Here is a 23,982-nt window from a genome sequence, read left to right on the forward strand (position 1 = left end):
TGGTTGGCCAATAATCACAGAGGCTGGCTGGCCACCCCATAGTTTATGCTGTCCAAGTCCTGGTCCACGATTTGCATCTTTTTTGTGGACAGGCTGGCAGGCGCTGTGGCTTAGTTGGTTAAAGCGCCTGTCTAGTAAACAGGAGATCCTGGGTTCGAATCCCAGCGGTGCCTTTGACTGTGCCCTTCTGTTTCGCAAGGCCTTGAACCCTCGCAATTCTTTGCTTTTCTGAGAACTGACCACAAACGGTGAAACTGAGGCTTCCTTTGCAATTGTTTCCACTTGCAAACCATCCCTGAGCTGTTGTTGAAGGACAGTGTCCCAAGATAACAAATCATAGCATCAAGGCACCGTGGCTTAGTTGGTCAAAGCGCCTGTCTTGTAAACAGGAGATCCTGGGTTCGAATCCCAGCGGTGCCTCTATCCAGCTGACTTTGCTCTTTGGGATTGTTCTTGGACAGAGAGCCTTGATACCTTGAATCCAGTTTAAATTGTGCAGAGGCTAGAGCACCTGTCTTTTCTGCCCGCAGAGTGAAAAGCATTACAGTGTTGGAAATGCCCAGATGAAAAACCATCAAGTGGCCCAACCACATAATCATGTGGGCTCTGTGGCGCAATGGATAGCGCATTGGACTTCTAGATTGCAAAATGAGGACATTCAAAGGTTGTGGGTTCGAGTCCCACCAGAGTCGTACCTTTAGCCCTTTTGTCAACCCCATACTGTACAGTGTTGCCCTCAGTTAACAGAAAGCTTTTGAGGCCTCTTGTTCTCAACGTGTTCATTTCAAATAATGTCAATGTAGTTGAAAGGCTTCAAAATGTTGTCTGTTTTGTTTACTACTACATTTGCTTACCAAAACCTCTTGGCTCTTTCACACAAGGACTGGCAGTCACCACAGAGTGGTGCCAGACTTCCTTTCTCTTCCCGCTGCTTAGATGGTCTTTGCAGGTCTTGTGAATGGAGCTCCATAAACATGTTTGATGTGGGTTCTAGGAGTCCAGCTGAACATGGTTGGCCAATAATCACAGAGGCTGACTGGCCACCCCCCACGCAGTTGTCAACAAACTAGTTTATGCTGTCCAAGGCCTGGTCCACGATTTGCATCTTTTTTGTGCACAGGCAGGCGCTGTGGCTTAGTTGGTTAAAGCGCCTGTCTCGTAAACAGGAGATCCTGGGCTCGAATCCCAGCGGTGCCTTTGACTGTGCCCTTCTGTTTCGCAAGGCCTTGAACCCTCGCAATTCTTTGCTTTTCTGAGAACTGACCACAAACGGTGAAACTGAGGCTTCCTTTGCAATTGTTTCCACTTGCAAACCATCCCTGAGCTGTTGTTGAAGGACAGTGTCCCAAGATAACAAATCATAGCATCAAGGCGCCGTGGCTTAGTTGGTCAAAGCGCCTGTCTTGTAAACAGGAGGTCCTGGGTTCGAATCCCAACGGTGCCTCTATCCAGCTGACTTTGTTCTTTGGGATTGTTCTTGGACAGAGAGCCTTGAGACTTTGAATCCAGTTTAAATTGTGCAGAGGCTAGAGCGCCTGTCTTTTCTGCCCGCAGAGTGAAAAGCATTACAGTGTTGGGAATGCCCAGATGAAAAACCATCAAGTGGCCCAACCACACAATCATGTGGGTTCTCTGGTGCAATGGATAGCGCATTGGATTTCTAGATTGCAAAATGAGGACATTCAAAGGTTGTGGGTTCGAGTCCCTTTAGCCGTTTTGTCAACCCCATACTGTACAGTGTTGCCCTCAGTTAACAGAAAGCTTTTGAGGCCTCTTGTTCTCAACGTGTTCATTTCAAATAATGTCAATGTAGTTGAAAGGCTTCAAAATGTTGTCTGTTTTGTTTACTACTACATTTGCTAACCAAAATCTCTTGGCTCTTGCACACAAGGACTGGCAGTCACCACAGAGTGGTGCCAGACTTCCTTTCTCTTCCCGCTGCTTAGATGGTCTTTGCAGCTCTTGTGCATGGAGCTCCATAAACATGTTTGTTGTGGGTTCTAGGAGTCCTGCTGAACATGGTTGGCCAATAATCACAGAGGCTGGCTGGCCACCCCATAGTTTATGCTGTCCAAGGCCTGGTCCACGATTTGCATCTTTTTTGTGCACAGGCAGGCGCTGTGGCTTAGTTGGTTAAAGCGCCTGTCTCGTAAACAGGAGATCCTGGGTTCGAATCCCAGCGGTGCCTTTGACTGTGCCCTTCTGTTTCGCAAGGCCTTGAACCCTTGCAATTCTTTGCTTTTCTGAGAACTGACCACAAACGGTGAAACTGAGGCTTCCTTTGCAATTGTTTCCACTTGCAAACCATCCCTGAGCTGTTGTTGAAAGACAGTGTCCCAAGATAACAAATCATAGCATCAAGGCGCCGTGGCTTAGTTGGTCAAAGCGCCTGTCTTGTAAACAGGAGATCCTGGGTTCGAATCCCAGTGGTGCCTCTATCCAGCTGACTTTGCTCTTTGGGAATGTTCTTGGACAGAGAGCCTTGAGACCTTGAATCCAGTTTAAATTGTGCAGAGGCTAGAGCACCTGTCTTTTCTGCCCGCAGAGTGAAAAGCATTACAGTGTTGGAAATGCCCAGATGAAAAACCATCAAGTGGCCCAACCACATAATCATTTGGGCTCTGTGGCGCAATGGATAGCGCATTGGACTTCTAGATTGCAAAATGAGGACATTCAAAGGTTGTGGGTTCGAGTCCCTTTAGCCGTTTTGTCAACCCCATACTGTACAGTGTTGCCCTCAGTTAACAGAAAGCTTTTGAGGCCTCTTGTTCTCAATGTGTTCATTTCAAATAATGTCAATGTAGTTGAAAGGCTTCAAAATGTTGTCTGTTTTGTTTACTACTACATTTGCTTACCAAAATCTCTTGGCTCTTGCACACAAGGACTGGCAGTCACCACAGAGTGGTGCCAGACTTCCTTTCTCTTCCCGCTGCTTAGATGGTCTTTGCAGCTCTTGTGCATGGAGCTCCATAAACATGTTTGTTGTGGGTTCTAGGAGTCCTGCTGAACATGGTTGGCCAATAATCACAGAGGCTGGCTGGCCACCCCATAGTTTATGCTGTCCAAGGCCTGGTCCACGATTTGCATCTTTTTTGTGCACAGGCAGGCGCTGTGGCTTAGTTGGTTAAAGCGCCTGTCTCGTAAACAGGAGATCCTGGGTTCGAATCCCAGCGGTGCCTTTGACTGTGCCCTTCTGTTTCGCAAGGCCTTGAACCCTCGCAATTCTTTGCTTTTCTGAGAACTGACCACAAACGGTGAAACTGAGGCTTCCTTTGCAATTGTTTCCACTTGCAAACCATCCCTGAGCTGTTGTTGAAGGACAGTGTCCCAAGATAACAAATCATAGCATCAAGGCGCCGTGGCTTAGTTGGTCAAAGCGCCTGTCTTGTAAACAGGAGATCCTGGGTTCGAATCCCAGCGGTGCCTCTATCCAGCTGACTTTGCTCTTTGGGATTGTTCTTGGACAGAGAGCCTTGAGACCTTGAATCCAGTTTAAATTGTGCAGAGGCTAGAGCACCTGTCTTTTCTGCCCGCAGAGTGAAAAGCATTACAGTGTTGGAAATGCCCAGATGAAAAACCATCAAGTGGCCCAACCACATAATCATGTGGGCTCTGTGGCGCAATGGATAGCGCATTGGACTTCTAGATTGCAAAATGAGGACATTCAAAGGTTGTGGGTTCAAGTCCCACCAGAGTCGTACCTTTAGCCCTTTTGTCAACCCCATACTGTACAGTGTTGCCCTCAGTTAACAGAAAGCTTTTGAGGCCTCTTGTTCTCAACGTGTTCATTTCAAATAATGTCAATGTAGTTGAAAGGCTTCAAAATGTTGTCTGTTTTGTTTACTACTACATTTGCTTACCAAAACCTCTTGGCTCTTGCACACAAGGACTGGCAGTCACCACAGAGTGGTGCCAGACTTCCTTTCTCTTCCCGCTGCTTAGATGGTCTTTGCAGGTCTTGTGAATGGAGCTCCATAAACATGTTTGATGTGGGTTCTAGGAGTCCAGCTGAACATGGTTGGCCAATAATCACAGAGGCTGGCTGGCCACCCCATAGTTTATGCTGTCCAAGGCCTGGTCCACGATTTGCATCTTTTTTGTGCACAGGCTGGCAGGTGCTGTGGCTTAGTTGGTTAAAGGGCTTGTCTAGTAAACAGGAGATCCTGGGTTCGAATCCCAGCGGTGCCTTTGACTGTGCCCTTCTGTTTCGCAAGGCCTTGAACCCTCGCAATTCTTTGCTTTTCTGAGAACTGACCACAAACGGTGAAACTGAGGCTTGCTTTGCAATTTCTTCCACTTGCAAACCATCCCTGAGCTGTTGTTGAAGGACAGTGTCCCAAGATAACAAATCATAGCATCAAGGCGCTGTGGCTTAGTTGGTCAAAGCTCCTGTCTTGTAAACAGGAGATCCTGGGTTCGAATCCCAGCGGTGCCTCTATCCAGCTGACTTTGCTCTTTGGGATTGTTCTTGGACAGAGAGCCTTGAGACCTTGAATCCAGTTTAAATTTGCAGAGGCTAGAGCACCTGTCTTTACTGCCCGCAGAGTGAAAAGCATTACAGTGTTGGAAATGCCCAGATGAAAAACCATCAAGTGGCCCAACCACATAATCATGTGGGCTCTGTGGCGCAATGGATAGCGCATTGGACTTCTAGATTGCAAAATGAGGACATTCAAAGGTTGTGGGTTCGAGTCCCACCAGAGTCGTACCTTTAGCCCTTTTGTCAACCCCATACTGTACAGTGTTGCCCTCAGTTAACAGAAAGCTTTTGAGGCCTCTTGTTCTCAACGCGTTCATTTCAAATAATGTCAATGTAGTTGAAAGGCTTCAAAATGTTGTCTGTTTTGTTTACTACTACATTTGCTTACCAAAACCTCTTGGCTCTTGCACACAAGGACTGGCAGTCACCACAGAGTGGTGCCAGACTTTCTTTCTCTTCCCGCTGCTTAGATGGTCTTTGCAGCTCTTGTGAATGGAGCTCCATAAACATGTTTGATGTGGGTTCTAGGAGTCCAGCTGAACATGGTTGGCCAATAATCACAGAGGCTGGCTGGCCACCCCCCACGCAGTTGTCAACAAACTAGTTTATGCTGTCCAAGGCCTGGTCCACGATTTGCATCTTTTTTGTGCACAGGCTGGCAGGCGCTGTGGCTTAGTTGGTTAGAGCGCCTGTCTAGTAAACAGGAGATCCTGGGTTCGAATCCCAGCGGTGCCTTTGACTGTGCCCTTCTGTTTCGCAAGGCCTTGAACCCTCGCAATTCTTTGCTTTTCTGAGAACTGACCACAAACGGTGAAACTGAGGCTTTGCAATTTCTTCCACTTGCAAACCATCCCTGAGCTGTTGTTGAAGGACAGTGTCCCAAGATAACAAATCATAGCATCAAGGCGCCGTGGCTTAGTTGGTCAAAGCGCCTGTCTTGTAAACAGGAGGTCCTGGGTTCGAATCCCAACGGTGCCTTTATCCAGCTGACTTTGTTCTTTGGGATTGTTCTTGGACAGAGAGCCTTGAGACTTTGAATCCAGTTTAAATTGTGCAGAGGCTAGAGCGCCTGTCTTTTCTGCCCGCAGAGTGAAAAGCATTACAGTGTTGGGAATGCCCAGATGAAAAACCATCAAGTGGCCCAACCACACAATCATGTGGGTTCTCTGGTGCAATGGATAGCGCATTGGATTTCTAGATTGCAAAATGAGGACATTCAAAGGTTGTGGGTTCGAGTCCCTTTAGCCGTTTTGTCAACCCCATACTGTACAGTGTTGCCCTCAGTTAACAGAAAGCTTTTGAGGCCTCTTGTTCTCAACGTGTTCATTTCAAATAATGTCAATGTAGTTGAAAGGCTTCAAAATGTTGTCTGTTTTGTTTACTACTACATTTGCTTACCAAAATCTCTTGGCTCTTGCACACAAGGACTGGCAGTCACCACAGAGTGGTGCCAGACTTCCTTTCTCTTCCCGCTGCTTAGATGGTCTTTGCAGCTCTTGTGCATGGAGCTCCATAAACATGTTTGTTGTGGGTTCTAGGAGTCCTGCTGAACATGGTTGGCCAATAATCACAGAGGCTGGCTGGCCACCCCATAGTTTATGCTGTCCAAGACCTGGTCCACGATTTGCATCTTTTTTGTGCACAGGCAGGCGCTGTGGCTTAGTTGGTTAAAGCGCCTGTCTCGTAAACAGGAAATCCTGGGTTCGAATCCCAGCGGTGCCTTTGACTGTGCCCTTCTGTTTCGCAAGGCCTTGAACCCTTGCAATTCTTTGCTTTTCTGAGAACTGACCACAAACGGTGAAACTGAGGCTTCCTTTGCAATTGTTTCCACTTGCAAACCATCCCTGAGCTGTTGTTGAAGGACAGTGTCCCAAGATAACAAATCATAGCATCAAGGCGCCGTGGTTTAGTTGGTCAAAGCGCCTGTCTTGTAAACAGGAGATCCTGGGTTCGAATCCCAGCGGTGCCTCTATCCAGCTGACTTTGCTCTTTGGGATTGTTCTTGGACAGAGAGCCTTGATACCTTGAATCCAGTTTAAATTGTGCAGAGGCTAGAGCACCTGTCTTTTCTGCCCGCAGAGTGAAAAGCATTACAGTGTTGGAAATGCCCAGATGAAAAACCATCAAGTGGCCCAACCACATAATCATGTGGGCTCTGTGGCGCAATGGATAGCGCATTGGACTTCTAGATTGCAAAATGAGGACATTCAAAGGTTGTGGGTTCGAGTCCCACCAGAGTCGTACCTTTAGCCCTTTTGTCAACCCCATACTGTACAGTGTTGCCCTCAGTTAACAGAAAGCTTTTGAGGCCTCTTGTTCTCAACGTGTTCATTTCAAATAATGTCAATGTAGTTGAAAGGCTTCAAAATGTTGTCTGTTTTGTTTACTACTACATTTGCTTACCAAAACCTCTTGGCTCTTGCACACAAGGACTGGCAGTCACCACAGAGTGGTGCCAGACTTCCTTTCTCTTCCCGCTGCTTAGATGGTCTTTGCAGGTCTTGTGAATGGAGCTCCATAAACATGTTTGATGTGGGTTCTAGGAGTCCAGCTGAACATGGTTGGCCAATAATCACAGAGGCTGACTGGCCACCCCCCACGCAGTTGTCAACAAACTAGTTTATGCTGTCCAAGGCCTGGTCCACGATTTGCATCTTTTTTGTGCACAGGCTGGCAGGCGCTGCGGCTTAGTTGGTCAAAGCGCCTGTCTTGTAAACAGGAGGTCCTGGGTTCGAATCCCAACGGTGCCTTTATCCAGCTGACTTTGTTCTTTGGGATTGTTCTTGGACAGAGAGCCTTGAGACTTTGAATCCAGTTTAAATTGTGCAGAGGCTAGAGCGCCTGTCTTTTCTGCCCGCAGAGTGAAAAGCATTACAGTGTTGGGAATGCCCAGATGAAAAACCATCAAGTGGCCCAACCACACAATCATGTGGGTTCTCTGGTGCAATGGATAGCGCATTGGATTTCTAGATTGCAAAATGAGGACATTCAAAGGTTGTGGGTTCGAGTCCCTTTAGCCGTTTTGTCAACCCCATACTGTACAGTGTTGCCCTCAGTTAACAGAAAGCTTTTGAGGCCTCTTGTTCTCAACGTGTTCATTTCAAATAATGTCAATGTAGTTGAAAGGCTTCAAAATGTTGTCTGTTTTGTTTACTACTACATTTGCTTACCAAAATCTCTTGGCTCTTGCACACAAGGACTGGCAGTCACCACAGAGTGGTGCCAGACTTCCTTTCTCTTCCCGCTGCTTAGATGGTCTTTGCAGCTCTTGTGCATGGAGCTCCATAAACATGTTTGTTGTGGGTTCTAGGAGTCCTGCTGAACATGGTTGGCCAATAATCACAGAGGCTGGCTGGCCACCCCATAGTTTATGCTGTCCAAGACCTGGTCCACGATTTGCATCTTTTTTGTGCACAGGCAGGCGCTGTGGCTTAGTTGGTTAAAGCGCCTGTCTCGTAAACAGGAAATCCTGGGTTCGAATCCCAGCGGTGCCTTTGACTGTGCCCTTCTGTTTCGCAAGGCCTTGAACCCTTGCAATTCTTTGCTTTTCTGAGAACTGACCACAAACGGTGAAACTGAGGCTTCCTTTGCAATTGTTTCCACTTGCAAACCATCCCTGAGCTGTTGTTGAAGGACAGTGTCCCAAGATAACAAATCATAGCATCAAGGCGCTGTGGCTTAGTTGGTCAAAGCGCCTGTCTTGTAAACAGGAGATCCTGGGTTCGTATCCCAGCTGTGCCTCTATACAGCTGACTTTGCTCTTTGGGATTGTTCTTCTGGATTGCAAAATGAGGACATTCAAAGGTTGTGGGTTCGAGTCCCACCAGAGTCGTACCTTTAGCCCTTTTGTCAACCCCATACTGTACAGTGTTGCCCTCAGTTAACAGAAAGCTTTTGAGGCCTCTTGTTCTCAACGTGTTCATTTCAAATAATGTCAATGTAGTTGAAAGGCTTCAAAATGTTGTCTGTTTTGTTTACTACTACATTTGCTTACCAAAACCTCTTGGCTCTTGCACACAAGGACTGGCAGTCACCACAGAGTGGTGCCAGACTTCCTTTCTCTTCCCGCTGCTTAGATGGTCTTTGCAGGTCTTGTGAATGGAGCTCCATAAACATGTTTGATGTGGGTTCTAGGAGTCCAGCTGAACATGGTTGGCCAATAATCACAGAGGCTGACTGGCCACCCCCCACGCAGTTGTCAACAAACTAGTTTATGCTGTCCAAGGCCTGGTCCACGATTTGCATCTTTTTGTGCACAGGCTGGCAGGCGCTGTGGCTTAGTTGGTTAAAGCGCCTGTCTCGTAAACAGGAGATCCTGGGTTCGAATCCCAGCGGTGCCTTTGACTGTGCCCTTCTGTTTCGCAAGGCCTTGAACCCTCGCAATTCTTTGCTTTTCTGAGAACTGACCACAAACGGTGAAACTGAGGCTTCCTTTGCAATTGTTTCCACTTGCAAACCATCCCTGAGCTGTTGTTGAAGGACAGTGTCCCAAGATAACAAATCATAGCATCAAGGCGCCGTGGCTTAGTTGGTCAAAGCGCATGTCTTGTAAACAGGAGATCCTGGGTTCGAATCCCAGCGGTGCCTCTATCCAGCTGACTTTGCTCTTTGGGATTGTTCTTGGACAGAGAGCCTTGAGACCTTGAATCCAGTTTAAATTGTGCAGAGGCTAGAGCACCTGTCTTTTCTGCCCGCAGAGTGAAAAGCATTACAGTGTTGGAAATGCCCAGATGAAAAACCATCAAGTGGCCCAACCACATAATCATGTGGGCTCTGTGGCGCAATGGATAGCGCATTGGACTTCTAGATTGCAAAATGAGGACATTCAAAGGTTGTGGGTTCGAGTCCCACCAGAGTCGTACCTTTAGCCCTTTTGTCAACCCCATACTGTACAGTGTTGCCCTCAGTTAACAGAAAGCTTTTGAGGCCTCTTGTTCTCAACGTGTTCATTTCAAATAATGTCAATGTAGTTGAAAGGCTTCAAAATGTTGTCTGTTTTGTTTACTACTACATTTGCTTACCAAAACCTCTTGGCTCTTGCACACAAGGACTGGCAGTCACCACAGAGTGGTGCCAGACTTCCTTTCTCTTCCCGCTGCTTAGATGGTCTTTGCAGGTCTTGTGAATGGAGCTCCATAAACATGTTTGATGTGGGTTCTAGGAGTCCAGCTGAACATGGTTGGCCAATAATCACAGAGGCTGATTGGCCACCCCCCACGCAGTTGTCAACAAACTAGTTTATGCTGTCCAAGGCCTGGTCCACGATTTGCATCTTTTTGTGCACAGGCTGGCAGGCGCTGTGGCTTAGTTGGTTAAAGCGCCTGTCTCGTAAACAGGAGATCCTGGGTTCGAATCCCAGCGGTGCCTTTGACTGTGCCCTTCTGTTTCGCAAGGCCTTGAACCCTCGCAATTCTTTGCTTTTCTGAGAACTGACTACAAACGGTGAAACTGAGGCTTCCTTTGCAATTGTTTCCACTTGCAAACCATCCCTGAGCTGTTGTTGAAGAACAGTGTCCCAAGATAACAAATCATAGCATCAAGGCGCCGTGGCTTAGTTGGTCACGGTAAGCTGGTCAAAGCGCCTGTCTTGTAAACAGGAGATCCTGGGTTCGAATCCCAGCGGTGCCTCTATCCAGCTGACTTTGCTCTTTGGGATTGTTCTTGGACAGAGAGCCTTGAGACCTTGAATCCAGTTTAAATTGTGCAGAGGCTAGAGCACCTGTCTTTTCTGCCCGCAGAGTGAAAAGCATTACAGTGTTGGAAATGCCCAGATGAAAAACCATCAAGTGGCCCAACCACATAATCATGTGGGCTCTGTGGCGCAATGGATAGCGCATTGGACTTCTAGAGTGCAAAATGAGGACATTCAAAGGTTGTGGGTTCGAGTCCCACCAGAGTCGTACCTTTAGCCCTTTTGTCAACCCCATACTGTACAGTGTTGCCCTCAGTTAACAGAAAGCTTTTGAGGCCTCTTGTTCTCAACGTGTTCATTTCAAATAATGTCAATGTAGTTGAAAGGCTTCAAAATGTTGTCTGTTTTGTTTACTACTACATTTGCTTACCAAAACCTCTTGGCTCTTGCACACATGGACTGGCAGTCACCACAGAGTGGTGCCAGACTTCCTTTCTCTTCCCGCTGCTTAGATGGTCTTTGCAGCTGTTGTGAATGGAGCTCCATAAACATGTTTGTTGTGGGTTCTAGGAGTCCTGCTGAACATGGTTGGCCAATAATCACAGAGGCTGGCTGGCCACCCCATAGTTTATGCTGTCCAAGGCCTGGTCCACGATTTGCATCTTTTTTGTGCACAGGCTGGCAGGCGCTGTGGCTTAGTTGGTTAAAGCGCCTGTCTAGTAAACAGGAGATCCTGGGTTCGAATCCCAGCGGTGCCTTTGACTGTGCCCTTCTGTTTCGCAAGGCCTTGAACCCTCGCAATTCTTTGCTTTTCTGAGAACTGACCACAAACGGTGAAACTGAGGCTTGCTTTGCAATTTCTTCCACTTGCAAACCATCCCTGAGCTGTTGTTGAAGGACAGTGTCCCAAGATAACAGATCTTGGCATCAAGGCGCCGTGGCTTAGCTGGTCAAAGCGCCTGTCTTGTAAACAGGAGATCCTGGGTTCGAATCCCAGCGGTGCCTCTATCCAGCTGACTTTGCTCTTTGGGATTGTTCTTGGACAGAGAGCCTTGAGACTTTGAATCCAGTTTAAATTGTGCAGAGGCTAGAGCACCTGTCTTTTCTGCCCGCAGAGTGAAAAGCATTACAGTGTTGGAAATGCCCAGATGAAAAACCATCAAGTGGCCCAACCACATAATCATGTGGGCTCTGTGGCGCAATGGATAGCGCATTGGACTTCTAGATTGCAAAATGAGGACATTCAAAGGTTGTGGGTTCGAGTCCCTTTAGCAGTTTTGTCAACCCCATACTGTACAGTGTTGCCCTCAGTTAACAGAAAGTTTTGAGGCCTCTTGTTCTCAATGTGTTAATTTCAAATAATGTCAATGTAGTTGAAAGGCTTCAAAATGTTGTCTGTTTTGTTTACTACTACATTTGCTTACCAAAATCTCTTGGCTCTTGCACACAAGGACTGGCAGTCACCACAGAGTGGTGCCAGACTTCCTTTCTCTTCCCGCTGCTTAGATGGTCTTTGCAGCTCTTGTGCATGGAGCTCCATAAACATGTTTGTTGTGGGTTCTAGGAGTCCTGCTGAACATGGTTGGCCAATAATCACAGAGGCTGGCTGGCCACCCCATAGTTTATGCTGTCCAAGTCCTGGTCCACGATTTGCATCTTTTTTGTGCACAGGCTGGCAGGTGCTGTGGCTTAGTTGGTTAAAGCGCCTGTCTAGTAAACAGGAGATCCTGGGTTCGAATCCCAGCGGTGCCTTTGAATGTGCCCTTCTGTTTCGCAAGGCCTTGAACCCTCGCAATTCTTTGCTTTTCTGAGAACTGACCACAAACGGAGAAACTGAGGCTTCCTTTGCAATTGCTTCCACTTGCAAACCATCCCTGAGCTGTTGTTGAAGGACAGTGTCCCAAGATAACAAATCATAGCATCAAGGCGCCGTGGCTTAGTTGGTCAAAGCGCCTGTCTTGTAAACAGGAGATCCTGGGTTCGAATCCCAGCGGTGCCTCTATCCAGCTGACTTTGCTCTTTGGGATTGTTCTTGGACAGAGAGCCTTGAGACCTTGAATCCAGTTTAAATTGTGCAGAGGCTAGAGCACCTGTCTTTTCTGCCCGCAGAGTGAAAAGCATTACAGTGTTGGAAATGCCCACATGAAAAACCATCAAGTGGCCCAACCACATAGTCATGTGGGCTCTGTGGCGCAATGGATAGCGCATTGGACTTCTAGATTGCAAAATGAGGACATTCAAAGGTTGTGGGTTCGAGTCCCACCAGAGTCGTACCTTTAGCCCTTTTGTCAACCCCATACTGTACAGTGTTGCCCTCAGTTAACAGAAAGCTTTTGAGGCCTCTTGTTCTCAATGTGTTCATTTCAAATAATGTCAATGTAGTTGAAAGGCTTCAAAATGTTGTCTGTTTTGTTTACTACTACATTTGCTTACCAAAATCTCTTGGCTCTTGCACACAAGGACTGGCAGTCACCACAGAGTGGTGCCAGACTTCCTTTCTCTTCCCGCTGCTTAGATGGTCTTTGCAGCTCTTGTGCATGGAGCTCCATAAACATGTTTGTTGTGGGTTCTAGGAGTCCTGCTGAACATGGTTGGCCAATAATCACAGAGGCTGGCTGGCCACCCCATAGTTTATGCTGTCCAAGTCCTGGTCCACGATTTGCATCTTTTTTGTGCACAGGCTGGCAGGCGCTGTGGCTTAGTTGGTTAAAGCGCCTGTCTAGTAAACAGGAGATCCTGGGTTTGAATCCCAGCGGTGCCTTTGAATGTGCCCTTCTATTTCGCAAGGCCTTGAACCCTCGCAATTCTTTGCTTTTCTGAGAACTGACCACAAACGGTGAAACTGAGGCTTCCTTTGCAATTGCTTCCACTTGCAAACCATCCCTGAGCTGTTGTTGAAGGACAGTGTCCCAAGATAACAAATCATAGCATCAAGGCGCTGTGGCTTAGTTGGTCAAAGCGCCTGTCTTGTAAACAGGAGATCCAGGGTTCGTATCCCAGCTGTGCCTCTATCCAGCTGACTTTGCTCTTTGGGATTGTTCTTGGACAGAGAGCCTTGATACCTTGAATCCAGTTTAAATTGTGCAGAGGCTAGAGCACCTGTCTTTTCTGCCCGCAGAGTGAAAAGCATTACAGTGTTGGAAATGCCCAGATGAAAAACCATCAAGTGGCCCAACCACATAATCATGTGGGCTCTGTGGCGCAATGGATAGCGCATTGGACTTCTAGAGTGCAAAATGAGGACATTCAAAGGTTGTGGGTTCGAGTCCCACCAGAGTCGTACCTTTAGCCCTTTTGTCAACCCCATACTGTACAGTGTTGCCCTCAGTTAACAGAAAGCTTTTGAGGCCTCTTGTTTTCAACGTGTTCATTTCAAATAATGTCAATGTAGTTGAAAGGCTTCAAAATGTTGTCTGTTTTGTTTACTACTACATTTGCTTACCAAAACCTCTTGGCTCTTGCACACATGGACTGGCAGTCACCACAGAGTGGTGCCAGACTTCCTTTCTCTTCCCGCTGCTTAGATGGTCTTTGCAGCTGTTGTGAATGGAGCTCCATAAACATGTTTGTTGTGGGTTCTAGGAGTCCTGCTGAACATGGTTGGCCAATAATCACAGAGGCTGGCTGGCCACCCCATAGTTTATGCTGTCCAAGGCCTGGTCCACGATTTGCATCTTTTTTGTGCACAGGCTGGCAGGTGCTGTGGCTTAGTTGGTTAAAGGGCTTGTCTAGTAAACAGGAGATCCTGGGTTCGAATCCCAGCGGTGCCTTTGACTGTGCCCTTCTGTTTCGCAAGGCCTTGAACCCTCGCAATTCTTTGCTTTTCTGAGAACTGACCACAAACGGTGAAACTGAGGCTTGCTTTGCAATTTCTTCCACTTGCAAACCATCCCTGAGCTGTTGTTGAAGGACAGTGTCCCAAGATAACAAATCATAGCATCAAGGCGCTGTGGCTTAGTTGGTCAAAGCTCCTGTCTTGTAAACAGGAGATCCTGGGTTCGAATCCCAGCGGTGCCTCTATCCAGCTGACTTTGCTCTTTGGGATTGTTCTTGGACAGAGAGCCTTGAGACCTTGAATCCAGTTTAAATTTGCAGAGGCTAGAGCACCTGTCTTTACTGCCCGCAGAGTGAAAAGCATTACAGTGTTGGAAATGCCCAGATGAAAAACCATCAAGTGGCCCAAACACATAATCATGTGGGCTCTGTGGCGCAATGGATAGCGCATTGGACTTCTAGATTGCAAAATGAGGACATTCAAAGGTTGTGGGTTCGAGTCCCACCAGAGTCGTACCTTTAGCCCTTTTGTCAACCCCATACTGTACAGTGTTGCCCTCAGTTAACAGAAAGCTTTTGAGGCCTCTTGTTCTCAACGTGTTCACTTCAAATAATGTCAATGTAGTTGAAAGGCTTCAAAATGTTGTCTGTTTTGTTTACTACTACATTTGCTTACCAAAACCTCTTGGCTCTTGCACACAAGGACTGGCAGTCACGACAGAGTGGTGCCAGACTTCCTTTCTCTTCCCGCTGCTTAGATGGTCTTTGCAGCTCTTGTGAATGGAGCTCCATAAACATGTTTGATGTGGGTTCTAGGAGTCCAGCTGAACATGGTTGGCCAATAATCACAGAGGCTGGCTGGCCACCCCCCACGCAGTTGTCAACAAACTAGTTTATGCTGTCCAAGGCCTGGTCCACGATTTGCATCTTTTTTGTGCACAGGCTGGCAGGCGCTGTGGCTTAGTTGGTTAAAGCGCCTGTCTAGTAAACAGGAGATCCTGGGTTCGAATCCCAGCGGTGCCTTTGAATGTGCCCTTCTATTTCGCAAGGCCTTGAACCCTCGCAATTCTTTGCTTTTCTGAGAACTGACCACAAACGGTGAAACTGAGGCTTCCTTTGCAATTGCTTCCACTTGCAAACCATCCCTGAGCTGTTGTTGAAGGACAGTGTCCCAAGATAACAAATCATAGCATCAAGGCGCTGTGGCTTAGTTGGTCAAAGCGCCTGTCTTGTAAACAGGAGATCCAGGGTTCGTATCCCAGCTGTGCCTCTATCCAGCTGACTTTGCTCTTTGGGATTGTTCTTGGACAGAGAGCCTTGAGACCTTGAATCCAGTTTAAATTGTGCAGAGGCTAGAGCACCTGTCTTTTCTGCCCGCAGAGTGAAAAGCATTACAGTGTTGGAAATGCCCAGATGAAAAACCATCAAGTGGCCCAACCACATAATCATGTGGGCTCTGTGGCGCAATGGATAGCGCATTGGACTTCTAGATTGCAAAATGAGGACATTCAAAGGTTGTGGGTTCGAGTCCCACCAGAGTCGTACCTTTAGCCCTTTTGTCAACCCCATACTGTACAGTGTTGCCCTCAGTTAACAGAAAGCTTTTGAGGCCTCTTGTTCTCAACGTGTTCATTTCAAATAATGTCAATGTAGTTGAAAGGCTTCAAAATGTTGTCTGTTTTGTTTACTACTACATTTGCTTACCAAAACCTCTTGGCTCTTGCACACATGGACTGGCAGTCACCACAGAGTGGTGCCAGACTTCCTTTCTCTTCCCGCTGCTTAGATGGTCTTTGCAGCTGTTGTGAATGGAGCTCCATAAACATGTTTGTTGTGGGTTCTAGGAGTCCTGCTGAACATGGTTGGCCAATAATCACAGAGGCTGGCTGGCCACCCCATAGTTTATGCTGTCCAAGGCCTGGTCCACGATTTGCATCTTTTTTGTGCACAGGCTGGCAGGCGCTGTGGCTTAGTTGGTTAAAGCGCCTGTCTAGTAAACAGGAGATCCTGGGTTCGAATCCCAGCGGTGCCTTTGACTGTGCCCTTCTGTTTCGCAAGGCCTTGAACCCTCGCAATTCTTTGCTTTTCTGAGAACTGACCACAAACGGTGAAACTGAGGCTTGCTTTGCAATTTCTTCCACTTGCAAACCATCCCTGAGCTGTTGTTGAAGGACAGTGTCCCAAGATAACAGACCTTGGCATCAAGGCGCCGTGGCTTAGCTGGTCAAAGCGCCTGTCTTGTAAACAGGAGATCCTGGGTTCGAATCCCAGCGGTGCCTCTATCCAGCTGACTTTGCTCTTTGGGATTGTTCTTGGACAGAGAGCCTTGAGACTTTGAATCCAGTTTAAATTGTGCAGAGGCTAGAGCACCTGTCTTTTCTGCCCGCAGAGTGAAAAGCATTACAGTGTTGGAAATGCCCAGATGAAAAACCATCAAGTGGCCCAACCACATAATCATGTGGGCTCTGTGGCGCAATGGATAGCGCATTGGACTTCTAGATTGCAAAATGAGGACATTCAAAGGTTGTGGGTTCGAGTCCCTTTAGCAGTTTTGTCAACCCCATACTGTACAGTGTTGCCCTCAGTTAACAGAAAGTTTTGAGGCCTCTTGTTCTCAATGTGTTAATTTCAAATAATGTCAATGTAGTTGAAAGGCTTCAAAATGTTGTCTGTTTTGTTTACTACTACATTTGCTTACCAAAATCTCTTGGCTCTTGCACACAAGGACTGGCAGTCACCACAGAGTGGTGCCAGACTTCCTTTCTCTTCCCGCTGCTTAGATGGTCTTTGCAGCTCTTGTGCATGGAGCTCCATAAACATGTTTGTTGTGGGTTCTAGGAGTCCTGCTGAACATGGTTGGCCAATAATCACAGAGGCTGGCTGGCCACCCCATAGTTTATGCTGTCCAAGTCCTGGTCCACGATTTGCATCTTTTTTGTGCACAGGCTGGCAGGTGCTGTGGCTTAGTTGGTTAAAGCGCCTGTCTAGTAAACAGGAGATCCTGGGTTCGAATCCCAGCGGTGCCTTTGAATGTGCCCTTCTGTTTCGCAAGGCCTTGAACCCTCGCAATTCTTTGCTTTTCTGAGAACTGACCACAAACGGTGAAACTGAGGCTTCCTTTGCAATTGCTTCCACTTGCAAACCATCCCTGAGCTGTTGTTGAAGGACAGTGTCCCAAGATAACAAATCATAGCATCAAGGCGCCGTGGCTTAGTTGGTCAAAGCGCCTGTCTTGTAAACAGGAGATCCTGGGTTCGAATCCCAGCGGTGCCTCTATCCAGCTGACTTTGCTCTTTGGGATTGTTCTTGGACAGAGAGCCTTGAGACCTTGAATCCAGTTTAAATTGTGCAGAGGCTAGAGCACCTGTCTTTTCTGCCCGCAGAGTGAAAAGCATTACAGTGTTGGAAATGCCCAGATGAAAAACCATCAAGTGGCCCAACCACATAATCATGTGGGCTCTGTGGCGCAATGGATAGCGCATTGGACTTCTAGATTGCAAAATGAGGACATTCAAAGGTTGTGGGTTCGAGTCCCACCAGAGTCGTACCTTTAGCCCTTTTGTCAACCCCATACTGTACAGTGTTGCCCTCAGTTAACAGAAAGTTTTGAGGCCTCTTGTTCTCAATGTGTTAATTTCAAATAATGTCAATGTAGTTGAAAGGCTTCAAAATGTTGTCTGTTTTGTTTACTACTACATTTGCTTACCAAAATCTCTTGGCTCTTGCACACAAGGACTGGCAGTCACCACAGAGTGGTGCCAGACTTCCTTTCTCTTCCCGCTGCTTAGATGGTCTTTGCAGCTCTTGTGCATGGAGCTCCATAAACATGTTTGTTGTGGGTTCTAGGAGTCCTGCTGAACATGGTTGGCCAATAATCACAGAGGCTGGCTGGCCACCCCATAGTTTATGCTGTCCAAGTCCTGGTCCACGATTTGCATCTTTTTTGTGCACAGGCTGGCAGGTGCTGTGGCTTAGTTGGTTAAAGCGCCTGTCTAGTAAACAGGAGATCCTGGGTTCGAATCCCAGCGGTGCCTTTGAATGTGCCCTTCTGTTTCGCAAGGCCTTGAACCCTCGCAATTCTTTGCTTTTCTGAGAACTGACCACAAACGGAGAAACTGAGGCTTCCTTTGCAATTGCTTCCACTTGCAAACCATCCCTGAGCTGTTGTTGAAGGACAGTGTCCCAAGATAACAAATCATAGCATCAAGGCGCCGTGGCTTAGTTGGTCAAAGCGCCTGTCTTGTAAACAGGAGATCCTGGGTTCGAATCCCAGCGGTGCCTCTATCCAGCTGACTTTGCTCTTTGGGATTGTTCTTGGACAGAGAGCCTTGAGACCTTGAATCCAGTTTAAATTGTGCAGAGGCTAGAGCACCTGTCTTTTCTGCCCGCAGAGTGAAAAGCATTACAGTGTTGGAAATGCCCACATGAAAAACCATCAAGTGGCCCAACCACATAGTCATGTGGGCTCTGTGGCGCAATGGATAGCGCATTGGACTTCTAGATTGCAAAATGAGGACATTCAAAGGTTGTGGGTTCGAGTCCCACCAGAGTCGTACCTTTAGCCCTTTTGTCAACCCCATACTGTACAGTGTTGCCCTCAGTTAACAGAAAGCTTTTGAGGCCTCTTGTTCTCAATGTGTTCATTTCAAATAATGTCAATGTAGTTGAAAGGCTTCAAAATGTTGTCTGTTTTGTTTACTACTACATTTGCTTACCAAAATCTCTTGGCTCTTGCACACAAGGACTGGCAGTCACCACAGAGTGGTGCCAGACTTCCTTTCTCTTCCCGCTGCTTAGATGGTCTTTGCAGCTCTTGTGCATGGAGCTCCATAAACATGTTTGTTGTGGGTTCTAGGAGTCCTGCTGAACATGGTTGGCCAATAATCACAGAGGCTGGCTGGCCACCCCATAGTTTATGCTGTCCAAGTCCTGGTCCACGATTTGCATCTTTTTTGTGCACAGGCTGGCAGGCGCTGTGGCTTAGTTGGTTAAAGCGCCTGTCTAGTAAACAGGAGATCCTGGGTTTGAATCCCAGCGGTGCCTTTGAATGTGCCCTTCTATTTCGCAAGGCCTTGAACCCTCGCAATTCTTTGCTTTTCTGAGAACTGACCACAAACGGTGAAACTGAGGCTTCCTTTGCAATTGCTTCCACTTGCAAACCATCCCTGAGCTGTTGTTGAAGGACAGTGTCCCAAGATAACAAATCATAGCATCAAGGCGCTGTGGCTTAGTTGGTCAAAGCGCCTGTCTTGTAAACAGGAGATCCAGGGTTCGTATCCCAGCTGTGCCTCTATCCAGCTGACTTTGCTCTTTGGGATTGTTCTTGGACAGAGAGCCTTGATACCTTGAATCCAGTTTAAATTGTGCAGAGGCTAGAGCACCTGTCTTTTCTGCCCGCAGAGTGAAAAGCATTACAGTGTTGGAAATGCCCAGATGAAAAACCATCAAGTGGCCCAACCACATAATCATGTGGGCTCTGTGGCGCAATGGATAGCGCATTGGACTTCTAGAGTGCAAAATGAGGACATTCAAAGGTTGTGGGTTCGAGTCCCACCAGAGTCGTACCTTTAGCCCTTTTGTCAACCCCATACTGTACAGTGTTGCCCTCAGTTAACAGAAAGCTTTTGAGGCCTCTTGTTTTCAACGTGTTCATTTCAAATAATGTCAATGTAGTTGAAAGGCTTCAAAATGTTGTCTGTTTTGTTTACTACTACATTTGCTTACCAAAACCTCTTGGCTCTTGCACACATGGACTGGCAGTCACCACAGAGTGGTGCCAGACTTCCTTTCTCTTCCCGCTGCTTAGATGGTCTTTGCAGCTGTTGTGAATGGAGCTCCATAAACATGTTTGTTGTGGGTTCTAGGAGTCCTGCTGAACATGGTTGGCCAATAATCACAGAGGCTGGCTGGCCACCCCATAGTTTATGCTGTCCAAGGCCTGGTCCACGATTTGCATCTTTTTTGTGCACAGGCTGGCAGGTGCTGTGGCTTAGTTGGTTAAAGGGCTTGTCTAGTAAACAGGAGATCCTGGGTTCGAATCCCAGCGGTGCCTTTGACTGTGCCCTTCTGTTTCGCAAGGCCTTGAACCCTCGCAATTCTTTGCTTTTCTGAGAACTGACCACAAACGGTGAAACTGAGGCTTGCTTTGCAATTTCTTCCACTTGCAAACCATCCCTGAGCTGTTGTTGAAGGACAGTGTCCCAAGATAACAAATCATAGCATCAAGGCGCTGTGGCTTAGTTGGTCAAAGCTCCTGTCTTGTAAACAGGAGATCCTGGGTTCGAATCCCAGCGGTGCCTCTATCCAGCTGACTTTGCTCTTTGGGATTGTTCTTGGACAGAGAGCCTTGAGACCTTGAATCCAGTTTAAATTTGCAGAGGCTAGAGCACCTGTCTTTACTGCCCGCAGAGTGAAAAGCATTACAGTGTTGGAAATGCCCAGATGAAAAACCATCAAGTGGCCCAAACACATAATCATGTGGGCTCTGTGGCGCAATGGATAGCGCATTGGACTTCTAGATTGCAAAATGAGGACATTCAAAGGTTGTGGGTTCGAGTCCCACCAGAGTCGTACCTTTAGCCCTTTTGTCAACCCCATACTGTACAGTGTTGCCCTCAGTTAACAGAAAGCTTTTGAGGCCTCTTGTTCTCAACGTGTTCACTTCAAATAATGTCAATGTAGTTGAAAGGCTTCAAAATGTTGTCTGTTTTGTTTACTACTACATTTGCTTACCAAAACCTCTTGGCTCTTGCACACAAGGACTGGCAGTCACGACAGAGTGGTGCCAGACTTCCTTTCTCTTCCCGCTGCTTAGATGGTCTTTGCAGCTCTTGTGAATGGAGCTCCATAAACATGTTTGATGTGGGTTCTAGGAGTCCAGCTGAACATGGTTGGCCAATAATCACAGAGGCTGGCTGGCCACCCCCCACGCAGTTGTCAACAAACTAGTTTATGCTGTCCAAGGCCTGGTCCACGATTTGCATCTTTTTTGTGCACAGGCTGGCAGGCGCTGTGGCTTAGTTGGTTAAAGCGCCTGTCTAGTAAACAGGAGATCCTGGGTTCGAATCCCAGCGGTGCCTTTGAATGTGCCCTTCTATTTCGCAAGGCCTTGAACCCTCGCAATTCTTTGCTTTTCTGAGAACTGACCACAAACGGTGAAACTGAGGCTTCCTTTGCAATTGCTTCCACTTGCAAACCATCCCTGAGCTGTTGTTGAAGGACAGTGTCCCAAGATAACAAATCATAGCATCAAGGCGCTGTGGCTTAGTTGGTCAAAGCGCCTGTCTTGTAAACAGGAGATCCAGGGTTCGTATCCCAGCTGTGCCTCTATCCAGCTGACTTTGCTCTTTGGGATTGTTCTTGGACAGAGAGCCTTGAGACCTTGAATCCAGTTTAAATTGTGCAGAGGCTAGAGCACCTGTCTTTTCTGCCCGCAGAGTGAAAAGCATTACAGTGTTGGAAATGCCCAGATGAAAAACCATCAAGTGGCCCAACCACATAATCATGTGGGCTCTGTGGCGCAATGGATAGCGCATTGGACTTCTAGATTGCAAAATGAGGACATTCAAAGGTTGTGGGTTCGAGTCCCACCAGAGTCGTACCTTTAGCCCTTTTGTCAACCCCATACTGTACAGTGTTGCCCTCAGTTAACAGAAAGCTTTTGAGGCCTCTTGTTCTCAACGTGTTCATTTCAAATAATGTCAATGTAGTTGAAAGGCTTCAAAATGTTGTCTGTTTTGTTTACTACTACATTTGCTTACCAAAACCTCTTGGCTCTTGCACACATGGACTGGCAGTCACCACAGAGTGGTGCCAGACTTCCTTTCTCTTCCCGCTGCTTAGATGGTCTTTGCAGCTGTTGTGAATGGAGCTCCATAAACATGTTTGTTGTGGGTTCTAGGAGTCCTGCTGAACATGGTTGGCCAATAATCACAGAGGCTGGCTGGCCACCCCATAGTTTATGCTGTCCAAGGCCTGGTCCACGATTTGCATCTTTTTTGTGCACAGGCTGGCAGGCGCTGTGGCTTAGTTGGTTAAAGCGCCTGTCTAGTAAACAGGAGATCCTGGGTTCGAATCCCAGCGGTGCCTTTGACTGTGCCCTTCTGTTTCGCAAGGCCTTGAACCCTCGCAATTCTTTGCTTTTCTGAGAACTGACCACAAACGGTGAAACTGAGGCTTGCTTTGCAATTTCTTCCACTTGCAAACCATCCCTGAGCTGTTGTTGAAGGACAGTGTCCCAAGATAACAGACCTTGGCATCAAGGCGCCGTGGCTTAGCTGGTCAAAGCGCCTGTCTTGTAAACAGGAGATCCTGGGTTCGAATCCCAGCGGTGCCTCTATCCAGCTGACTTTGCTCTTTGGGATTGTTCTTGGACAGAGAGCCTTGAGACTTTGAATCCAGTTTAAATTGTGCAGAGGCTAGAGCACCTGTCTTTTCTGCCCGCAGAGTGAAAAGCATTACAGTGTTGGAAATGCCCAGATGAAAAACCATCAAGTGGCCCAACCACATAATCATGTGGGCTCTGTGGCGCAATGGATAGCGCATTGGACTTCTAGATTGCAAAATGAGGACATTCAAAGGTTGTGGGTTCGAGTCCCTTTAGCAGTTTTGTCAACCCCATACTGTACAGTGTTGCCCTCAGTTAACAGAAAGTTTTGAGGCCTCTTGTTCTCAATGTGTTAATTTCAAATAATGTCAATGTAGTTGAAAGGCTTCAAAATGTTGTCTGTTTTGTTTACTACTACATTTGCTTACCAAAATCTCTTGGCTCTTGCACACAAGGACTGGCAGTCACCACAGAGTGGTGCCAGACTTCCTTTCTCTTCCCGCTGCTTAGATGGTCTTTGCAGCTCTTGTGCATGGAGCTCCATAAACATGTTTGTTGTGGGTTCTAGGAGTCCTGCTGAACATGGTTGGCCAATAATCACAGAGGCTGGCTGGCCACCCCATAGTTTATGCTGTCCAAGTCCTGGTCCACGATTTGCATCTTTTTTGTGCACAGGCTGGCAGGTGCTGTGGCTTAGTTGGTTAAAGCGCCTGTCTAGTAAACAGGAGATCCTGGGTTCGAATCCCAGCGGTGCCTTTGAATGTGCCCTTCTGTTTCGCAAGGCCTTGAACCCTCGCAATTCTTTGCTTTTCTGAGAACTGACCACAAACGGTGAAACTGAGGCTTCCTTTGCAATTGCTTCCACTTGCAAACCATCCCTGAGCTGTTGTTGAAGGACAGTGTCCCAAGATAACAAATCATAGCATCAAGGCGCCGTGGCTTAGTTGGTCAAAGCGCCTGTCTTGTAAACAGGAGATCCTGGGTTCGAATCCCAGCGGTGCCTCTATCCAGCTGACTTTGCTCTTTGGGATTGTTCTTGGACAGAGAGCCTTGAGACCTTGAATCCAGTTTAAATTGTGCAGAGGCTAGAGCACCTGTCTTTTCTGCCCGCAGAGTGAAAAGCATTACAGTGTTGGAAATGCCCAGATGAAAAACCATCAAGTGGCCCAACCACATAATCATGTGGGCTCTGTGGCGCAATGGATAGCGCATTGGACTTCTAGATTGCAAAATGAGGACATTCAAAGGTTGTGGGTTCGAGTCCCACCAGAGTCGTACCTTTAGCCCTTTTGTCAACCCCATACTGTACAGTGTTGCCCTCAGTTAACAGAAAGTTTTGAGGCCTCTTGTTCTCAATGTGTTAATTTCAAATAATGTCAATGTAGTTGAAAGGCTTCAAAATGTTGTCTGTTTTGTTTACTACTACATTTGCTTACCAAAATCTCTTGGCTCTTGCACACAAGGACTGGCAGTCACCACAGAGTGGTGCCAGACTTCCTTTCTCTTCCCGCTGCTTAGATGGTCTTTGCAGCTCTTGTGCATGGAGCTCCATAAACATGTTTGTTGTGGGTTCTAGGAGTCCTGCTGAACATGGTTGGCCAATAATCACAGAGGCTGGCTGGCCACCCCATAGTTTATGCTGTCCAAGTCCTGGTCCACGATTTGCATCTTTTTTGTGCACAGGCTGGCAGGTGCTGTGGCTTAGTTGGTTAAAGCGCCTGTCTAGTAAACAGGAGATCCTGGGTTCGAATCCCAGCGGTGCCTTTGAAT

At 47.4% G+C, this 23,982-nt stretch overlaps 64 non-coding genes across 64 annotated transcripts; all 64 read left to right on the forward strand.

Annotated features, from left to right (window-relative positions):
- Positions 1 to 99: 99 nt before the first annotated feature.
- Positions 100 to 173, forward strand: trnat-agu (transfer RNA threonine (anticodon AGU)). The gene has a single exon. It is a non-coding gene; the product is annotated as a tRNA-Thr (tRNA).
- A 173-nt stretch (positions 174 to 346) lies between these two features.
- On the forward strand, positions 347 to 420 carry trnat-ugu (transfer RNA threonine (anticodon UGU)). Its single transcript has one exon. It is a non-coding gene; the product is annotated as a tRNA-Thr (tRNA).
- Positions 421 to 602: 182 nt separating this feature from the next.
- Positions 603 to 692, forward strand: trnar-ucu (transfer RNA arginine (anticodon UCU)). The gene is given in 2 exon segments: positions 603 to 639; positions 657 to 692. It is a non-coding gene; the product is annotated as a tRNA-Arg (tRNA).
- Positions 693 to 1,123: 431 nt separating this feature from the next.
- trnat-agu (transfer RNA threonine (anticodon AGU)) lies at positions 1,124 to 1,197 on the forward strand. The gene has a single exon. It is a non-coding gene; the product is annotated as a tRNA-Thr (tRNA).
- A 173-nt stretch (positions 1,198 to 1,370) lies between these two features.
- Positions 1,371 to 1,444, forward strand: trnat-ugu (transfer RNA threonine (anticodon UGU)). Its single transcript has one exon. It is a non-coding gene; the product is annotated as a tRNA-Thr (tRNA).
- Positions 1,445 to 2,114: 670 nt separating this feature from the next.
- trnat-cgu (transfer RNA threonine (anticodon CGU)) lies at positions 2,115 to 2,188 on the forward strand. Its single transcript has one exon. It is a non-coding gene; the product is annotated as a tRNA-Thr (tRNA).
- A 173-nt stretch (positions 2,189 to 2,361) lies between these two features.
- On the forward strand, positions 2,362 to 2,435 carry trnat-ugu (transfer RNA threonine (anticodon UGU)). The gene has a single exon. It is a non-coding gene; the product is annotated as a tRNA-Thr (tRNA).
- A 670-nt stretch (positions 2,436 to 3,105) lies between these two features.
- Positions 3,106 to 3,179, forward strand: trnat-cgu (transfer RNA threonine (anticodon CGU)). Its single transcript has one exon. It is a non-coding gene; the product is annotated as a tRNA-Thr (tRNA).
- A 173-nt stretch (positions 3,180 to 3,352) lies between these two features.
- Positions 3,353 to 3,426, forward strand: trnat-ugu (transfer RNA threonine (anticodon UGU)). The gene has a single exon. It is a non-coding gene; the product is annotated as a tRNA-Thr (tRNA).
- Positions 3,427 to 3,608: 182 nt separating this feature from the next.
- Positions 3,609 to 3,698, forward strand: trnar-ucu (transfer RNA arginine (anticodon UCU)). The gene is given in 2 exon segments: positions 3,609 to 3,645; positions 3,663 to 3,698. It is a non-coding gene; the product is annotated as a tRNA-Arg (tRNA).
- A 416-nt stretch (positions 3,699 to 4,114) lies between these two features.
- trnat-agu (transfer RNA threonine (anticodon AGU)) lies at positions 4,115 to 4,188 on the forward strand. Its single transcript has one exon. It is a non-coding gene; the product is annotated as a tRNA-Thr (tRNA).
- Positions 4,189 to 4,361: 173 nt separating this feature from the next.
- Positions 4,362 to 4,435, forward strand: trnat-ugu (transfer RNA threonine (anticodon UGU)). Its single transcript has one exon. It is a non-coding gene; the product is annotated as a tRNA-Thr (tRNA).
- A 181-nt stretch (positions 4,436 to 4,616) lies between these two features.
- On the forward strand, positions 4,617 to 4,706 carry trnar-ucu (transfer RNA arginine (anticodon UCU)). The gene is given in 2 exon segments: positions 4,617 to 4,653; positions 4,671 to 4,706. It is a non-coding gene; the product is annotated as a tRNA-Arg (tRNA).
- Positions 4,707 to 5,141: 435 nt separating this feature from the next.
- Positions 5,142 to 5,215, forward strand: trnat-agu (transfer RNA threonine (anticodon AGU)). Its single transcript has one exon. It is a non-coding gene; the product is annotated as a tRNA-Thr (tRNA).
- A 169-nt stretch (positions 5,216 to 5,384) lies between these two features.
- Positions 5,385 to 5,458, forward strand: trnat-ugu (transfer RNA threonine (anticodon UGU)). Its single transcript has one exon. It is a non-coding gene; the product is annotated as a tRNA-Thr (tRNA).
- A 670-nt stretch (positions 5,459 to 6,128) lies between these two features.
- Positions 6,129 to 6,202, forward strand: trnat-cgu (transfer RNA threonine (anticodon CGU)). The gene has a single exon. It is a non-coding gene; the product is annotated as a tRNA-Thr (tRNA).
- A 173-nt stretch (positions 6,203 to 6,375) lies between these two features.
- trnat-ugu (transfer RNA threonine (anticodon UGU)) lies at positions 6,376 to 6,449 on the forward strand. The gene has a single exon. It is a non-coding gene; the product is annotated as a tRNA-Thr (tRNA).
- A 182-nt stretch (positions 6,450 to 6,631) lies between these two features.
- On the forward strand, positions 6,632 to 6,721 carry trnar-ucu (transfer RNA arginine (anticodon UCU)). The gene is given in 2 exon segments: positions 6,632 to 6,668; positions 6,686 to 6,721. It is a non-coding gene; the product is annotated as a tRNA-Arg (tRNA).
- Positions 6,722 to 7,156: 435 nt separating this feature from the next.
- trnat-ugu (transfer RNA threonine (anticodon UGU)) lies at positions 7,157 to 7,230 on the forward strand. Its single transcript has one exon. It is a non-coding gene; the product is annotated as a tRNA-Thr (tRNA).
- Positions 7,231 to 7,900: 670 nt separating this feature from the next.
- trnat-cgu (transfer RNA threonine (anticodon CGU)) lies at positions 7,901 to 7,974 on the forward strand. The gene has a single exon. It is a non-coding gene; the product is annotated as a tRNA-Thr (tRNA).
- A 173-nt stretch (positions 7,975 to 8,147) lies between these two features.
- Positions 8,148 to 8,221, forward strand: trnat-ugu (transfer RNA threonine (anticodon UGU)). Its single transcript has one exon. It is a non-coding gene; the product is annotated as a tRNA-Thr (tRNA).
- A 525-nt stretch (positions 8,222 to 8,746) lies between these two features.
- On the forward strand, positions 8,747 to 8,820 carry trnat-cgu (transfer RNA threonine (anticodon CGU)). The gene has a single exon. It is a non-coding gene; the product is annotated as a tRNA-Thr (tRNA).
- Positions 8,821 to 8,993: 173 nt separating this feature from the next.
- trnat-ugu (transfer RNA threonine (anticodon UGU)) lies at positions 8,994 to 9,067 on the forward strand. The gene has a single exon. It is a non-coding gene; the product is annotated as a tRNA-Thr (tRNA).
- Positions 9,068 to 9,249: 182 nt separating this feature from the next.
- On the forward strand, positions 9,250 to 9,339 carry trnar-ucu (transfer RNA arginine (anticodon UCU)). Its single transcript is given in 2 exon segments — positions 9,250 to 9,286; positions 9,304 to 9,339. It is a non-coding gene; the product is annotated as a tRNA-Arg (tRNA).
- Positions 9,340 to 9,773: 434 nt separating this feature from the next.
- Positions 9,774 to 9,847, forward strand: trnat-cgu (transfer RNA threonine (anticodon CGU)). The gene has a single exon. It is a non-coding gene; the product is annotated as a tRNA-Thr (tRNA).
- A 173-nt stretch (positions 9,848 to 10,020) lies between these two features.
- trnat-ugu (transfer RNA threonine (anticodon UGU)) lies at positions 10,021 to 10,108 on the forward strand. The gene has a single exon. It is a non-coding gene; the product is annotated as a tRNA-Thr (tRNA).
- A 182-nt stretch (positions 10,109 to 10,290) lies between these two features.
- Positions 10,291 to 10,380, forward strand: trnar-ucu (transfer RNA arginine (anticodon UCU)). The gene is given in 2 exon segments: positions 10,291 to 10,327; positions 10,345 to 10,380. It is a non-coding gene; the product is annotated as a tRNA-Arg (tRNA).
- Positions 10,381 to 10,796: 416 nt separating this feature from the next.
- On the forward strand, positions 10,797 to 10,870 carry trnat-agu (transfer RNA threonine (anticodon AGU)). The gene has a single exon. It is a non-coding gene; the product is annotated as a tRNA-Thr (tRNA).
- Positions 10,871 to 11,043: 173 nt separating this feature from the next.
- On the forward strand, positions 11,044 to 11,117 carry trnat-ugu (transfer RNA threonine (anticodon UGU)). Its single transcript has one exon. It is a non-coding gene; the product is annotated as a tRNA-Thr (tRNA).
- A 673-nt stretch (positions 11,118 to 11,790) lies between these two features.
- On the forward strand, positions 11,791 to 11,864 carry trnat-agu (transfer RNA threonine (anticodon AGU)). Its single transcript has one exon. It is a non-coding gene; the product is annotated as a tRNA-Thr (tRNA).
- Positions 11,865 to 12,037: 173 nt separating this feature from the next.
- trnat-ugu (transfer RNA threonine (anticodon UGU)) lies at positions 12,038 to 12,111 on the forward strand. The gene has a single exon. It is a non-coding gene; the product is annotated as a tRNA-Thr (tRNA).
- Positions 12,112 to 12,293: 182 nt separating this feature from the next.
- trnar-ucu (transfer RNA arginine (anticodon UCU)) lies at positions 12,294 to 12,383 on the forward strand. The gene is given in 2 exon segments: positions 12,294 to 12,330; positions 12,348 to 12,383. It is a non-coding gene; the product is annotated as a tRNA-Arg (tRNA).
- Positions 12,384 to 12,799: 416 nt separating this feature from the next.
- trnat-agu (transfer RNA threonine (anticodon AGU)) lies at positions 12,800 to 12,873 on the forward strand. The gene has a single exon. It is a non-coding gene; the product is annotated as a tRNA-Thr (tRNA).
- A 173-nt stretch (positions 12,874 to 13,046) lies between these two features.
- trnat-ugu (transfer RNA threonine (anticodon UGU)) lies at positions 13,047 to 13,120 on the forward strand. Its single transcript has one exon. It is a non-coding gene; the product is annotated as a tRNA-Thr (tRNA).
- A 182-nt stretch (positions 13,121 to 13,302) lies between these two features.
- On the forward strand, positions 13,303 to 13,392 carry trnar-ucu (transfer RNA arginine (anticodon UCU)). The gene is given in 2 exon segments: positions 13,303 to 13,339; positions 13,357 to 13,392. It is a non-coding gene; the product is annotated as a tRNA-Arg (tRNA).
- Positions 13,393 to 13,808: 416 nt separating this feature from the next.
- Positions 13,809 to 13,882, forward strand: trnat-agu (transfer RNA threonine (anticodon AGU)). Its single transcript has one exon. It is a non-coding gene; the product is annotated as a tRNA-Thr (tRNA).
- Positions 13,883 to 14,055: 173 nt separating this feature from the next.
- Positions 14,056 to 14,129, forward strand: trnat-ugu (transfer RNA threonine (anticodon UGU)). Its single transcript has one exon. It is a non-coding gene; the product is annotated as a tRNA-Thr (tRNA).
- A 181-nt stretch (positions 14,130 to 14,310) lies between these two features.
- On the forward strand, positions 14,311 to 14,400 carry trnar-ucu (transfer RNA arginine (anticodon UCU)). The gene is given in 2 exon segments: positions 14,311 to 14,347; positions 14,365 to 14,400. It is a non-coding gene; the product is annotated as a tRNA-Arg (tRNA).
- Positions 14,401 to 14,835: 435 nt separating this feature from the next.
- On the forward strand, positions 14,836 to 14,909 carry trnat-agu (transfer RNA threonine (anticodon AGU)). Its single transcript has one exon. It is a non-coding gene; the product is annotated as a tRNA-Thr (tRNA).
- Positions 14,910 to 15,082: 173 nt separating this feature from the next.
- trnat-ugu (transfer RNA threonine (anticodon UGU)) lies at positions 15,083 to 15,156 on the forward strand. The gene has a single exon. It is a non-coding gene; the product is annotated as a tRNA-Thr (tRNA).
- A 182-nt stretch (positions 15,157 to 15,338) lies between these two features.
- trnar-ucu (transfer RNA arginine (anticodon UCU)) lies at positions 15,339 to 15,428 on the forward strand. The gene is given in 2 exon segments: positions 15,339 to 15,375; positions 15,393 to 15,428. It is a non-coding gene; the product is annotated as a tRNA-Arg (tRNA).
- A 416-nt stretch (positions 15,429 to 15,844) lies between these two features.
- On the forward strand, positions 15,845 to 15,918 carry trnat-agu (transfer RNA threonine (anticodon AGU)). The gene has a single exon. It is a non-coding gene; the product is annotated as a tRNA-Thr (tRNA).
- A 173-nt stretch (positions 15,919 to 16,091) lies between these two features.
- Positions 16,092 to 16,165, forward strand: trnat-ugu (transfer RNA threonine (anticodon UGU)). Its single transcript has one exon. It is a non-coding gene; the product is annotated as a tRNA-Thr (tRNA).
- A 673-nt stretch (positions 16,166 to 16,838) lies between these two features.
- trnat-agu (transfer RNA threonine (anticodon AGU)) lies at positions 16,839 to 16,912 on the forward strand. Its single transcript has one exon. It is a non-coding gene; the product is annotated as a tRNA-Thr (tRNA).
- A 173-nt stretch (positions 16,913 to 17,085) lies between these two features.
- On the forward strand, positions 17,086 to 17,159 carry trnat-ugu (transfer RNA threonine (anticodon UGU)). The gene has a single exon. It is a non-coding gene; the product is annotated as a tRNA-Thr (tRNA).
- Positions 17,160 to 17,341: 182 nt separating this feature from the next.
- trnar-ucu (transfer RNA arginine (anticodon UCU)) lies at positions 17,342 to 17,431 on the forward strand. The gene is given in 2 exon segments: positions 17,342 to 17,378; positions 17,396 to 17,431. It is a non-coding gene; the product is annotated as a tRNA-Arg (tRNA).
- A 415-nt stretch (positions 17,432 to 17,846) lies between these two features.
- trnat-agu (transfer RNA threonine (anticodon AGU)) lies at positions 17,847 to 17,920 on the forward strand. The gene has a single exon. It is a non-coding gene; the product is annotated as a tRNA-Thr (tRNA).
- A 173-nt stretch (positions 17,921 to 18,093) lies between these two features.
- On the forward strand, positions 18,094 to 18,167 carry trnat-ugu (transfer RNA threonine (anticodon UGU)). The gene has a single exon. It is a non-coding gene; the product is annotated as a tRNA-Thr (tRNA).
- A 182-nt stretch (positions 18,168 to 18,349) lies between these two features.
- Positions 18,350 to 18,439, forward strand: trnar-ucu (transfer RNA arginine (anticodon UCU)). Its single transcript is given in 2 exon segments — positions 18,350 to 18,386; positions 18,404 to 18,439. It is a non-coding gene; the product is annotated as a tRNA-Arg (tRNA).
- A 416-nt stretch (positions 18,440 to 18,855) lies between these two features.
- On the forward strand, positions 18,856 to 18,929 carry trnat-agu (transfer RNA threonine (anticodon AGU)). The gene has a single exon. It is a non-coding gene; the product is annotated as a tRNA-Thr (tRNA).
- A 173-nt stretch (positions 18,930 to 19,102) lies between these two features.
- Positions 19,103 to 19,176, forward strand: trnat-ugu (transfer RNA threonine (anticodon UGU)). Its single transcript has one exon. It is a non-coding gene; the product is annotated as a tRNA-Thr (tRNA).
- Positions 19,177 to 19,358: 182 nt separating this feature from the next.
- Positions 19,359 to 19,448, forward strand: trnar-ucu (transfer RNA arginine (anticodon UCU)). Its single transcript is given in 2 exon segments — positions 19,359 to 19,395; positions 19,413 to 19,448. It is a non-coding gene; the product is annotated as a tRNA-Arg (tRNA).
- Positions 19,449 to 19,864: 416 nt separating this feature from the next.
- Positions 19,865 to 19,938, forward strand: trnat-agu (transfer RNA threonine (anticodon AGU)). The gene has a single exon. It is a non-coding gene; the product is annotated as a tRNA-Thr (tRNA).
- A 173-nt stretch (positions 19,939 to 20,111) lies between these two features.
- On the forward strand, positions 20,112 to 20,185 carry trnat-ugu (transfer RNA threonine (anticodon UGU)). Its single transcript has one exon. It is a non-coding gene; the product is annotated as a tRNA-Thr (tRNA).
- A 181-nt stretch (positions 20,186 to 20,366) lies between these two features.
- Positions 20,367 to 20,456, forward strand: trnar-ucu (transfer RNA arginine (anticodon UCU)). Its single transcript is given in 2 exon segments — positions 20,367 to 20,403; positions 20,421 to 20,456. It is a non-coding gene; the product is annotated as a tRNA-Arg (tRNA).
- Positions 20,457 to 20,891: 435 nt separating this feature from the next.
- trnat-agu (transfer RNA threonine (anticodon AGU)) lies at positions 20,892 to 20,965 on the forward strand. The gene has a single exon. It is a non-coding gene; the product is annotated as a tRNA-Thr (tRNA).
- A 173-nt stretch (positions 20,966 to 21,138) lies between these two features.
- trnat-ugu (transfer RNA threonine (anticodon UGU)) lies at positions 21,139 to 21,212 on the forward strand. The gene has a single exon. It is a non-coding gene; the product is annotated as a tRNA-Thr (tRNA).
- A 182-nt stretch (positions 21,213 to 21,394) lies between these two features.
- On the forward strand, positions 21,395 to 21,484 carry trnar-ucu (transfer RNA arginine (anticodon UCU)). Its single transcript is given in 2 exon segments — positions 21,395 to 21,431; positions 21,449 to 21,484. It is a non-coding gene; the product is annotated as a tRNA-Arg (tRNA).
- Positions 21,485 to 21,900: 416 nt separating this feature from the next.
- trnat-agu (transfer RNA threonine (anticodon AGU)) lies at positions 21,901 to 21,974 on the forward strand. The gene has a single exon. It is a non-coding gene; the product is annotated as a tRNA-Thr (tRNA).
- A 173-nt stretch (positions 21,975 to 22,147) lies between these two features.
- On the forward strand, positions 22,148 to 22,221 carry trnat-ugu (transfer RNA threonine (anticodon UGU)). Its single transcript has one exon. It is a non-coding gene; the product is annotated as a tRNA-Thr (tRNA).
- A 673-nt stretch (positions 22,222 to 22,894) lies between these two features.
- trnat-agu (transfer RNA threonine (anticodon AGU)) lies at positions 22,895 to 22,968 on the forward strand. Its single transcript has one exon. It is a non-coding gene; the product is annotated as a tRNA-Thr (tRNA).
- A 173-nt stretch (positions 22,969 to 23,141) lies between these two features.
- Positions 23,142 to 23,215, forward strand: trnat-ugu (transfer RNA threonine (anticodon UGU)). The gene has a single exon. It is a non-coding gene; the product is annotated as a tRNA-Thr (tRNA).
- Positions 23,216 to 23,397: 182 nt separating this feature from the next.
- On the forward strand, positions 23,398 to 23,487 carry trnar-ucu (transfer RNA arginine (anticodon UCU)). Its single transcript is given in 2 exon segments — positions 23,398 to 23,434; positions 23,452 to 23,487. It is a non-coding gene; the product is annotated as a tRNA-Arg (tRNA).
- A 415-nt stretch (positions 23,488 to 23,902) lies between these two features.
- On the forward strand, positions 23,903 to 23,976 carry trnat-agu (transfer RNA threonine (anticodon AGU)). The gene has a single exon. It is a non-coding gene; the product is annotated as a tRNA-Thr (tRNA).
- The last annotated feature ends 6 nt before the right edge of the window (positions 23,977 to 23,982 follow it).

This window comes from Pimephales promelas, chromosome 16 (assembly GCF_988280905.1).
Source record: "Pimephales promelas chromosome 16, fPimPro1.hap1.1, whole genome shotgun sequence".
Taxonomy (NCBI): domain Eukaryota; kingdom Metazoa; phylum Chordata; class Actinopteri; order Cypriniformes; family Leuciscidae; genus Pimephales; species Pimephales promelas.